The sequence below is a fragment of the Pinus tabuliformis genome, chromosome 5_1, assembly GCF_031772625.1.
Source record: "Pinus tabuliformis cultivar Carrire ecotype Pingquan chromosome 5_1, CPIR1, whole genome shotgun sequence".
In the NCBI taxonomy this organism is placed as follows: Eukaryota; Viridiplantae; Streptophyta; class Pinopsida; order Pinales; family Pinaceae; genus Pinus; species Pinus tabuliformis.
Window position 1 is genome coordinate 413,953,159 of NC_142305.1, and position 13,693 is coordinate 413,966,851.

At 38.2% G+C, this 13,693-nt stretch overlaps 1 pseudogene; it reads right to left on the reverse strand.

Moving 5' to 3' along the window:
• Positions 1-13,693, reverse strand: part of LOC149165233 (serine/arginine-rich splicing factor SR30 pseudogene) — a 139,854-nt pseudogene that overhangs the window by 52,793 nt on the left and 73,368 nt on the right.

Sequence of the window (13,693 nt, forward strand, 5' to 3'; positions counted from 1 at the left end):
TATACTTTTCTGCACTTCCATCAACTACATGCTTTATCTTGTAAAGCCATTTTGAAGTGACAACTGCTTTGTCTTGGGGTCTGGGGACCACATCCCAAACATCGTTTTTCATAATGGACTCATATTGATGCTTGACGGCATCTGTGAATGACGAAGGCTCATTTTGGATGATCGTGCTCATGATGGTCAGGTATCCCTGATACCTATTCGACTTCTTACTTTCACGGAAGGTTTTTTGGGGTGCAATGTGTCCTTTAGCATCATCAAGTGTCCCCCTAAGCCATGAAGGCCTCTTCCAAGAAGAGGAAGGCTCTTGTGGAGGAGGATCAATAGGATCCATAGGTTCTTCCACAACGAGCATCATCTCATCTTCCTTTTCCTTCGGTTCCCCTGTGTTAGCTTCTTTAGATCCCTTTAAAGTAGGAAGATTGTCTACTTTGCTAAGAGCCATATCTTCGTCAAAGGTGACATCATGACTAATCTCGACTTCCCTTTGACCAGCTACATAGATTCTATAGCCCTTAGTATTTTTGCTATAGCCCACGAAGATTCCTTTCTTTCCAGATGCACACAATTTATTCCTTTTCTCTTTCGGCACATGAAAATATACAGGGCTTCCAAAAATTCTAAAATGAGATACATCAGGTTTCTTACCAGTGAACATTTCCTCGGGAGTCTTGGAACCCAATGCTTGATGAGGGCATTGGTTTTGTACATATACGAAGGTATTTGCAGCTTCAGCCCATAGAAACTTCAGAAGTCTTTGATCATGGAGCATAGCACGGACAACTTCCACGATTGTACGATTCTTCCTTTCCGCCACACCATTCTGCTCAGGAGTATATGGTGTAATAGTCTCCCTCTTCATGCCGGCCACTTTGCAAAAGTCATGAAACTCATTGGATTGATATTCAGTCCCATTATCAGTCCTTAAGGTCTTGATCTTCCTTTTAGTTTGATTCTCGATCAAGGCTTTGAAGTGCCGAAACCAAGAGAACACTTCATCCTTCTTTTTCAAGAAGTATATCCAAGTCTTGCGAGAATAATCATCTGTAAAGGTGAGGTAATATAAATATCCTCCCAAGGAGTTCTCAGGCATCATACCGGATATGTCTGAGTGAACCAATTGCAATATATCGGAGGTCTTAATTTGGCTTGAGGGGAATGGTCCCCTTTTGAGCTTTCCTTCGGTACATCTTGGACATACACCTTCTTGCTCTAATTTGAACTCGGGTATTCCGGTCACCATTTTTCTTACATCAAGTAGAGCTTTATAATGAAGGTGAGCAAACCTCCAGTGCCATAGTTCGGACTGAAGAGATGTGTCACAAGACATGACACCCAACGGACTTGCTCTGACCTGATATAATGGATCAACTCGAAACCCAAGAGTAAAAGCATCTTCAGATTTCTTTTTCCATACATGTACCTTGCCATCGCTGAAAGCCACCTTGTAGCCTTTGTCTTCCACTGTCGAAATGGACACCAGGTTCTTTTTGAGATCAGGTACATATAATACATCTTGTAAGTGAATGGTATTACCCTAATTCAATTGAAGAGTGACATTTCCTACACATTTCATGGGATATTTTGAATTATCTCCAAGAACAATTTCCAGGTTGGTTTCCTTCTCTATCAAATTATAGAGAGCTTCTTTGTAACTAGTGAAATGCCTTGAGGTACCACTATCAATAAGCCAATTTCCCAGCGAGTCTAGGGAAGCAGTAGTAGATAGAGCAGCTGGTAGATAATATTCATCTTGCTTATTGTTAACAGTGTTAGATTCATACCTGGAATTTCTTGCCTTCTTGAATGGTTGTCCTCTTCCTTGATTTTTGGTACTTCTTTTACCTCTGCCATTTGACCCGCCATCCCTTTGATTGCCTTGAGAGGGATTTTGATCATCATCCCGGAGTGAGTCCCTTTTATCAGGGAACTCTCTAGCATAGTGACCCGTTTTATTGCAATTGTAACATCGTCCTTTTCTTCCACCCTTTGGTCCAGCCTTTCCTTTGAATTTAGCCTCAGAATTGTTTCTTCTTTTAGTATAAGAAGAAAAGGCAGAGGGATGACCTTTAAGTATGGGCATTTCTTGCCCTTCCATCCTCGTTTCTTCTTGAATGCATCTAGCCATTAATTCCTCAAATCCAGGAATTACGTTATTGTTGAAAAGAGTAGTCCTGAATATATACCATTCAGATGGCAGTCCTCCAAGAGTTGTGAGTGTCATTTCCCTGTCAAGAATTACTTCCCCAATAGATAGGAGATCGTTCTTGATTTCGGTGATCCTTAAAAAATATGCTTGCATACTCTCATCTTTTCCTTCTTAATTTCCTTCAGCTTATTTCAAAGAAACAAGACTTGATTTGCATCATTAACTTTAAATAAACTCACCAGTCTATCATAGATTTCTTTGGAGGTGTTCAGCTCGGAAACATAGGCCACCAAGCGTTTGTTGATAGAGTCACGGATGATCTTCCTTGCTTTGACTTCTCCCTTGGTCATTTGTTCCTAGCAGCAGTGGATGCATTTGATGGAGGCTCAACAATCCCACCTCTCACATGGTCCAACACTTCCTACTCTTCTAATGTTAGATTGAGAGACATCTTCCACCCGTGATAGTCAGACTTCTCATGGAGTTTGTCTTCAGCAGGGAAGTGTGTTGAGGACCCCATGATTCCTTTAAGATAGCCTTGCCAACCTTCTCTTCGGTGATTGCTCTTGCTCTTGCTCTTGCTTGGGCTTTGTCTTCACCTCAGCTCTGGTACCATGTTAAATTATGGTATGTTCTATGCTTAGAGCAGTTTACTTATGTTTCTTCTTATTAGCCATAGATTAGCAATCACATATACATTAAATAAAGTGCAGATAGAACATTAAATGATCAACAGAAAACAAGCCAAGACAAGAGACACAAGATGTGGCATCTAGCCAGAGACAAACCCCAATGCAGGGAAACCCTTTGATCAAATCTTCTTTTATCTTCAATAGTTCAGCAGAGTGAAATAGTACAAAATCTGAATTCTGTAATTTTATATCAGCAGCAACGAATGCTAGATCAGCAAAGTCAAACTTGGTCAAACTAGTTGAAATTTACCTCTAAAATGCTTGGTTAATTTCCGGTCAACTTGTCCTCTAACAGCTGAAGAAACAACCTTGAACAACCCCCAAAGTACAGTCAATTTGCAGATTTATGAAGTCAACAACACTGGACAAACCAGAGGTCAGATCACCTCGGCTTTCATGCCAAAATTTGCAGCCTGCCTAGGAGAGGCAGCCACAGCCAATCCGCACCCCTAGATAGTCAACGCTTGGTCGACACTGATCAATGAGATGACCTGTTGCCCTAGCGTCCTTCTTTCTGCGTCTTCCTTGCCCTAGGATGTCTTCCTTTCAGCCACACGTGTGTGAGAGAGAGGCTCCTTTTATGTGTAGGGAGAGAGAGAGAGAGAGAGAGAGAGAGAGAGAATGAATTGTCCAAATGAAGAGAATGCTCCTTGTATTTATATGCAAACGTTGAGGTTGAATAGACATGATTGTTGGGCTTCTGAGCCTACTTAAGTTTGTTGGCCGACTTTGACAATTTGTCCATAATCAAAATAAATTCATATCTCTATAAATACTTATCGGAATCAGATGATCTTTAAATCAATCCTACATCTCTAGACGAAAGGAATCTAGGAAAAATATCATTAGCCATAAATAAGGTGACCCACATGGAGTTTTGCCCTAGTTGCCAATTTTAACAGAAAACCCACAATGGGGAAAAACCCAACGAACCTTTTCCTTTGAGAATTAATGCAAAAAGCAATATATCAAAGTCAAATAACTAACAAGATGACCAACCATCAAGGACCAAGTCAACCCTCCACAATTGTGTCCACAAAGATCTCTGTAACAAGGTCTCCATATGACTGACAACTCTGCCTCAGAATTCACACTATGCCTTAGAGATATACCTCAAAAAACAAGTCTCCAAGAGGACTGAAGCTTGTCCTCTATCTCAGCCTTAGATTATGCTATAGATGTTTGCATCATACCTCGGAATATGTGCCTTAGACTTTGCATGGTTGCACACTGTAATGTGCCTCAAACCTTCGCACAGTTCCATAGAGATATATCTTCAGACTTTGCATTATTCCATAGAACCTTCACACTATTCCACATAAGATGTACTTTAGAAAACACGCACAAGATTCAACCTTCTTTTATTGGTAGAGCGAGCAAGTATCCTCTTGATTTTCGTCCTTATGTTCTGTTGACCACTACGTGTCAACTTCCCATAGCAGTACACCCCTTTTTCTTCGCAAAAGGGATAGCGCTTGATCGATATGTCCATGCCATTCGACAATCATCGTCGACCTAATCGTGTTATGTTGTAAACCCAATCTGCATGTGTAAATTGTAAATAATCTTAGCAAATATGAGTCATGTATGTAAATTGCCTAGGTGGACCTAATTTTCTAGTGATAATCTACGTTTCGGAAGGTTTTTTGTCTCACCGATCCATGATCGGCAGAGTTTTCCTTCAGCCTAACCCCAAAGCCGGAATGAACTTTGTCATTAGAATCTTAGGGGAATCCTAGTGCGTTAATCTGCTAGATTATATTTGGTCGCATAACTAGGTGGTCTATGAGGGTCTATGTCAAATCGGTTTTCTCCCTTCGGATGTAAAATTGTAAAAGTCATGATGTAAAGTGTCTTGAGGGTTAGAAAATGTTTTAGTCCCCTCATAAGTCCTAAGTCCTAGGTCCTAGGGAATTTTTCCAAAGGCTAAGTTCGAGGATCCATTTAAAAATAAAAAATAAAAAACAATAAAAAATAAAAGATATAAATAATAAAAATAAAAAAATACTAAAAAATAAAAAAAAATAAAATTTAAAAAAATAATAAATTAAAAATATATATATATATATATATATAAAAAATAAATAAAAATTTGAAAAATAAAAAAAAAATAAAATAATAAAATAATAACAAGTCAAAATTTTGAGTAAATAAATGCAGAATTTTAATTGTTTAATATATTAAAATGCATTTAAAAATTCGACAGATAAGATTAAAAGAAATCTTGATCCTCATCGACGGTCGAAATCATTTTGACATGGATCACTTGAACTAGCCGTTGGGAATTTTTCCTTTAAATAGGATGTCAGGGGTCATTTGAGATCAGATTAGATCGGAGAGTCTGGTGCTAAAGAAAGCTCTCTTGTAGTAATTTTTTGTGCAATAAAGACTTTGGGGTTAAAAATCTGCTGGTGTTACTCTTCTGAAAGTGCGGTAAGATTATTTATTTTTCTGCATAATTTTATTTTCAGCCATGGTTAATAGCTTGATGAAGATTGATTTAGGCATAGGTATCTTGTCTGATCTCTGGGGTTTGAATGATAGTGTAGATTCTGAAATATAGTGGCAGGTATCTCCATTTGATCTGGATTTCACTATTGTTTTTTCCCTCTATGTTAATGGTTGATTTTAAGTTGTGCATGAAATTTTTTTTTTAGATTACCAGTCGTTAGGGAAGTTCTCGGCTAAACCAGCCAACTCCCAGATTGTGTTTTCTGAAAGAGCCCAGCCAGTTCTTGATCTGGGTCTTATCATTTGATTTTTTTTATGAATGCATGAAGGATTTTCTGAAGTAGCTCACATTAAAATTAAATTCTGATAATATTACTGTGATTATTGACAAATCTGGCTGCTTAAGAGTCTAAAAGTTGTAATTATTTCGCTGATTTAGGGTTTCAGTTTTGTTTTTTGCACATATTATTTCTGGGTTTTCTGTTTTTGCCATTGCAAGCTGCAAGTACAGGCTTTGAAAATTTTTCAGGGTTTCCATCAGGCAATTTGAAGCGGGAAGGGTTTAAAGATTTCGGTTTCTCTGCCGCTCAAGGAAATTTTTTATTTTCTGACAGAAAAGATCATTTTTTTATGCTATCCTGATCTGCAAACCTTTCCGCGAGCTGGCTGTTCATTTTCTGCCACTACTGTCCAGATCTGTGTCCTTCCCACACTGCTCCAGAGCTTGCAAAAACAAAATTTAAATCCCTTCTTCTGTTGCCAGATCTGCACACGGTCTTTATCAGGCTTATCCACTCTGGCAGCCTTTTCTCTCTCTGCGTTTTCCTCTTCTGCTGCCCACGTTTACAAGATCTCTTCTACGGTTCCTTCACGCTGCCGCGATCCATTGATCCCATTCAAATTTTTTACGTTGCCATCAACCATCAAACGCATGCTGCACCCATCGTTCTCCCTTTCGCTGCTCAGCCCCTCTCCACACCTACAAAACATATAAAAAAAAGGCGGCCATCTCATGCAGCCTTCAACGCTGCCCTTCACGCCCACCGTCCATCCAGATCTGCAAAACGCCCATCGCACTTGCCATTCCCTCATCCGTACGACCTGCACACATTGAAAAACAACAACAAAAAACAAAAATTTCGATTTGGTAGGTTATCGTAAGTTTTCCCTTGTCCTTTTTTATTACATGCGTTGATTAATTTTAAGTTGGGGTAGCGTATTATTTAGAGTTTAGCTTTTATTTTATTTCTCCTAAACTTTGCTTAGCGTTCTATAAATTTTCATTACTTTTCCTTTTATTTAGATTTTAATTTCTATTCCTTTTATTTAGATTTTAATTTCTAGTATTAGATTATTGCTAGTTTAGATTTTTATTTGATTTTAAATTTAGGTCTGAGTTTTATTATTTAGATTTAATTTTCATTTTTGTTATATTAGGTGTTAGTTCTTTTTTTTTTTAGCTTAACTTTTTTAATTTTAAGTTTTAGTTTAAATTTAGATTCACCTTTGTTTAAATTTTAATTTTAAAAAAAATAATATCAAAAAGTTTGAAAAAAAAATCAATTTCATTTTTAGTTGTTAATTTAGTTTTGTTTGAAAAAAAAAGTTTTAAAATATAAAAGAACTCTTCATTTTTTTTGGGATTTTAATTTCGAATAGAGTTTAGCTTTATTTTGATTTTTTTTTTAGGATTTAGTTTTAATAATTTTAAATTTCATTTAGTTTACTTTAGTTTAGTTTCTGCTTAGAATAGTTTTGTTTTATTTTTATTTTTATTTCATGAAAAAAAATTAAAAAAAAAATAAAATTAAAAAAAAAAATAAAAATACAAAAATAAAAACAATAAATAAATAAATATTTTTTATTTTTTTAGGACTTTAGTTTAGATTAGATTTTATTTAGGATTTTAGTTTTGTTTAATTTTTAGATTTAAAATTTTATTAAAAATATATAAAAATTAAAAAAAAAAAAAAAAGCTAATTAAAAATTGGAAATTCTTTTTAAAGTTTTTTTCTCTGTTGTGGTGAAATTAAATGTGCTTAAAATATTTATATCTGGACATTAACTATTTGAAATCTGGTCAGCATTTAAATTTCGTGGTTGTTTAAAGCATTCATTCTTTAGAAATTTAATTGTTGGATCATTATTAAGGCGTTGTGCGTTTGTTGAATATCTTACATCGCTTGGGTTAATTGATGGTAAATGATTGTTAATGAGTTCATATTTCTGCAAGCATTTGATAAATAATCATTCAGTCATTAACTCCATAAGGCACTGGTCTATTAACTTAATAAAATCAATTAAGTGCTTGTTTCCCCTCGTGTCTCCCAACCCAACTGGTCCACAGTCGGTTCCATTGTCCCATAGGGTCTACCCCCTTAGCCACGGGAGACAGGCTTAAACAAAGAGATTGGGGATCAGGGTGACAGCCCCCGGTCTGAGCGTTGTCATGACAATCTGTGCGACAACATGTTCCTTGTTTCCTTTGCTTGAACAAAGATAAGATGTGTGATCGAAGTGTGTCTTTGGAAGAGAGAAAATAGGCACAATTTATAGTGTTTCATCCATGCAAAAGGGTGTGTCTCATGGGCAGGCCGACTGGTCACTTGGAGGGCCAACTTGTTCACATGTTGAGCTAAATGCAAAATTCAAATTTTCGTTTTTCTTGCTTTGGAAGAGGATGCTTTGTGTTTTTTTTTGAATACATAAAAATATATTTTTCTTTTTCTTGTAAGCATGAAGAAGATGCTTCATATAATTTTCTTTTCCAAATACAATTTATATTTCATGATTACAAGTACAAAAGAATGTTGATTTGGGGTAGCATCAGATGTGCTCTAGCCACGAAATTTGGTGGAGAGGTTGGAGCACATGAGATCTCCAATACCCAGAAATGGTTTGGGCAGATTCTAAACAAATTAAGAGATATTAAAATAATTAATATTTTTAATAGATCCCTAAGTCTAAACTTAGGGAAAATAAAATATTAATGTGTATTAATATGAATCTGTGTTAGAATGGTTCAAAAGACATGGATCAAGCCAGATCTAATCTTAGCCATTGATTAGAGACTTAATCTTGGTCGTTGAGATGTCAGCACGAAAAATATAAGAAGAGGCTTGAGGGTCACTTGGAGAAGTACACCAGATGATCAGTCATTCTATTCTCTAGAGCAGGGTTTGCTAAGAGAGATAGAATCAGTGATAGGGAGAGCAACTGAGGGGCATTGAGTACAGAGAAACAGAGAAGGTAGAGATTGTGCCGGGGAGAGCGCAGCAGTAGCTAAGGAGGTTGACGCAGAGCCAATAAGGGCTCACGCAGGGCCACGTAGAGGCAGCCAAGTGCTGCGCAGAGCACCAAAGGGGTCAGTGCAGCTAACGCAGAGGCTGCCAGAGCTGACGCAGGGCCTCCTGGGGCAAACAAAGGCCTAGAAAGGCTGACACAGGGCCAATGTGAGACAGAGAGGGGCTGATGCAGTGCAGATTGGGCAGACGTTGGGGTTGCAGAGTAGTTTTGTGCTGAGGAACTATCGAAAGGGTTTTCCGGGGTTTCAGCGAGGAGATTTCTCTCAAACTGTGAGCTATTGCTGCTAAGGAAATTCTTTGTTGGGTAGGCCAATTTCGGCACCCGGATTGTACTCTGATATTGTTTAATAAGAAAACCCTCAAATAGCTGCACGGATTTCCCACATTGGGTTTTTTTGGGGACATTGGTCCAAAAATAATGGTGTCATGTGGTGTGTTTGTTCTTGTTTCTTTTAGTTGTTGATCTGTAATATGTTGAGCATGCATTGGTGTTTATTTTTAGTATTTACTTTGTAAATAACTTGTTAAAGAAAAATAACAAGTAGGTAGGAATAAATCAGAAAAAGTGCATGAACAGTTTCTAAACTAAGTAAACTTAGAAACTTCAACAAAGAATATTATGAAGGCCGGTGTTAATTTTAATTAACAATGGTATGTTATATGCTGGCAACAATTCCTTCAATGTCCTTTGGTTAGGCTAATGACAATTTTCAATTTAATTTCCACTAGCAATCACATTAATCATCACATTGACAGAAACTGTAGATAGAACATGATGTTGAAGAATCTAGGGCAATTAGGTGTAGAGTGATTCTTCGGGACTAGATAACAATTTGTGAGGTCTTTTTACAATTTTTATTTGTTAGCTTAATCTTCTTCTTCTCTTATTAATGCATGTGTGTGCTTCATCAAACTGTTATCAAAACATAAAACAAGAACACAAGATGTTGGCTCTCTGCCAGGGCCAAAACCTCTCTTCTCTTGAGAGGAAAACCCTTTTGTAAGTTTTCTCTTATTGAAGCTTCTTTCTTGATCAATTCTAAACCTTAGACCCTTGACTAGAAGATCCTCCAAGCACAAATCCAGTCCTTCCTTTTCTCTGCACTATGTTTCCCCGACATTTTGTCCACCTCCTTCCGGCACTTCGTTCCTTCTAAAATTGGCAGTTAGGGCCAAACTCCATGTGGGCCATCTTATTAATGGCAGGTGATATTTTTCTTGGATCCCTCTCATCGAGAGGTGTAGGATTGATCCAAAGATCATTCGATTTCGATAAGTATTCATGGAGATATGAATTTATTTGTGTTATGGCCAGCAACCAAACAAACCCCACTTGTGCTCAACGTTTTAGTATAAATAGAGGTGGCCTTCAAGTCATTTCTGCACACTCACTTGGGATCTCTTCCTCTCTACTTGTCTTTGGGTTTTAGTAGGAGGAGAGATCCTAAGGGATAATGCTACTGTAATGGAGAAAGGATCTACGCTACCCTAATAGAGATCATGCTGCCCTAATGGAGATCTACGTTGCCCTAATGAAGAAGCCCTAGACGCAGAAAGAAAGGGAGATCTAGAATGGTGAAGGAAGCCTACAGAACGCAACAAGGAAATACCTAATTGTTGGTCTAGAAGAGACCCTATCCTGTCCATAAAAGGTACCTATACGCAGCCCTAAGGAGAGAGACCTATACGCTAATCAAAAGAGCCCAAGCCGCAGTCTTGAAGGAGATCTAGCCACAGATCTAAGAAGCCCTAGCTGCAATCAACAGGAGTTCTAATGCGCAGCAAGAAAAGATCCTAATCCGCAGCAAAGAGGGAGCCCTATACGCAGCTAAGAAGAGACCCTAAACCGTAACAAAAGAAGACCTAGCCGCAGATCAAAGGAGCCTTAATGCAGCGAGTAGAAGCATGTTGACAATGTGAAAGAATTCGGGTTGCTGTAGGTGACAACACAGTAATAGAAGCTGTTCTAGGCATGTTTTGAGGACTGTTTGCAAGACATGGAGCCACAGTCAAGAGGTGAGGCTGTGCGTTAAAGAAGTCTGTACTCAAGTCTAAGAATAGAGCAACGTGGGGCTGAATTGTGTATGTGTTTGGGTGTTTCCAAGAGCAGTCAGCTAAGCCGAGATCTTCAAGGAGGAAACTATGATGTTTGAGTGTCATTTGGGCATACCAAAATCTACAGCTAGTTGTTGTGCTAGGCCGCGGCCATAGCACACAGCTAGAGGTTGTGATAAAAGCAGTCTAGGGTGGACTAGAACTTTGGAAGGCATCTTGGCATGAGAGAATTGTCTCCAAGGTAAACCGTTGTCCTAAAAGGACTTATCTCCTGACTGTGTGGTAGACTACAAGTCATGCCCTAACCTAAACACAGTCATAACAGCAATGGTAATTGGTGTAGCAGTTGTACATTGGTGCAGCAATGGCACATGGGAGCAACAATACATAGCACAATGTACAGTGCAACATAGTGCACATAATAATAGTGATGGTAAAGCATGATGCAACATTGGACAGCTACAAGCACGAAGAATCATTTACAACAGCAGCATGGTAAAGCATGGACAACAACAAGTACAGTGTTGCAAGTACATTGGGACAACAGTAAGCATGGTGCAACAGTGGCACTATGTACAGTAGTAATAAACACTGGGACAACAACAGCATGAGGTCTAGCATTATGATGATGGGTGCAGCACGGTGAGGTGTAGCATCATGATGACGAGATGCAACACTATGATAGGTGAAGCAATCACCTTGGAGAATTAGTTGAAGCAGCATGTCTTCAACTGTTCTCATGTATCGTCATCCTAGGAGATGATCTATGCTCTTATCTAGGTAAGTCAAAGTGTTGACTTCTATTGTAAATGTACTATCTCTATCTCTCTCTCTCTCTCTGCTGAGCTATTAAAGAACATATAAGAAGAATTGAAGAAGGGTTTCCCACATTGGGGTTTGTCCCTGGCTAGTGCCACATCTTGTGTCTCTTGTCTTGGCTTGTCTTCTACGATTTATATTTATGTTCTATCTGCAATTTACTTTTAACGCTGATGTGATTGCTAATCTGGAAAAGATGTTGAGCTAACTGTGAAAATTGAAATAAATTGCTCTAGCATAGAACATACCTAAAATTAACAGTTCCTTGTACTTCTAAAATTAACAGTTCCCTTGTACTTTTTTCTTCCTTCCACTATTAGTAAACCTTCTAGAAGAGACTTATCTGTTGTACTTATTGAAATCCTTCGCCAAGGATACTCCTTCCTTCTCTTGATCAACCGAGTCCCTTCTTGATGTATAGTGGTAGGCTTAGTGTGACAACACTGTAGCCCTAATTCTCGCACGTGTGAGAGGTCTTGTTGATGTTATATGGCTCCTCTTTCCTTTGCTTGAGGTCCTTCCTTCTTCTCTTGGATAGGAGGCCTAGTAGGCCTAGTTTGTAGCCCAAACGATGAGGTATGATGGGAGGTGACTTGCTGCTGTCCTAACCGCAGATAGCCCTTCCTTCTCTTCACACATGTGGCTGGTATTGGCCCTAAAACAGTCCCAAAACCTTCGCTCTTCCTTCTTGCTTCTTCGCTGCACTAGAGGCTCCTTCTTCATCCCTTTCTCAGCTTCTTTTTCGGTCCTCTACCTTTGCTGATTTCAGAGTGAGTTGCTTGTAGTTTGAGGGAGTGGACAGCCTCTATATATAGAGGATTGTCCCTCCTTTAGGCCAACTTGACTTTCTTTGCTTCGATGGGTGCTTTTAATGGTGCCATTGCTTCTTTTGATGGTGTCTTTGCTAGGAGGAGACTTGGCTTTGCTTGGAGGTGTCTTCTTTGACTCTTATACATAAATATACATAATGTAACATACCCTTAAGGTATTCAACATAATTATTTTCACTGTTTGACTCACCTATAGCACTTTATCATTTGCTAGGCCTACTTCAATGAGCAAGAAACGCATTGACATATATTATAAAAATAATATTTCTTTTCTTGAATAAAATAAAAATATCAAAGTACATTTATGAAGACCGAACCTAGTTACATTTACTTCAACACATGAACAAAAAAAAACAGAAAACAAGCCAAGACAAGAGATCACCAGAATTTGGCGAATCCCAGGGAAAAACCCCAAGATGGGGAAAACCCTTTGATCAATTTTTCTTATTATTATATCAAATGTTCATCAGAGAGAGAGGGTGCAATAAAGTCAATATTGACTTTCCAATAGATGATCAAAACTACTGTCCAAAACAACCCAGTCAATCTGTGATTTTTCTACTTTCAGATAACAACAGTGAACAACCCTAACCAGAAAGTCAATGCTGGTCAATGCAGCAACAAACAATTCACAATGTAGCTCGGTCAAAGCCAATCGAACTTGACCTTCTTTGCTGGTCAAAGTCAACACAAAACAGTTTCAAAACAGTCAGTCAAACTTGGTCAAAGTTTGCACGTCTGCCCTGTGGTCAGCTTGGTCAACAGGCCAAAAAACCTCGGTTTCTGTGCCAATTAATGCAGCCCTCCAAAACAGAAATTCTAGCAAAAAAATGTAGTCAAAGCAGGTCAAAATAGCCCTGGTCAACAATGGTCAAACCTTGCAACAGATCTTGAAATTAGGCGTCCTAAAATTCGTCCATTTTTAGCCACACATGTGAGAGAAGAAGACTTGCTCTTGCAAGTTGTACGACACAATCAAATGAGGAGAGAGCATTGATGAGTTGTAATGATACCAAATGAGGTTTGAGGTCTCTCTTATTTATAGAAGTCGTTGAGGGTCAAAGAACATGTCCATTAGGCTTCATGAGCCTACATGATAATGTGGTCGACTTGATAATTTGTCATGTGTGGGCTTGACCTCAAAAACCTATTTATCCTTGACCAAATTTGATGATCTTTAGGTCAATTTTGGTCCTCTCGAAAAGAGGAATTCAATGCAATAATCATCTCCATCAATTGAGCTATCCAAATGGAATTTGGCTAGTTACCAATTTTAAAAATCGCCATATTTACCAAATTTAACAGTCTCTGGAAGTAAAATGCTTTAATTAAGGTTGACAAATTTGTCTTAAAACAAGAGCTTAAGCGAGCACCATATGAAGAATC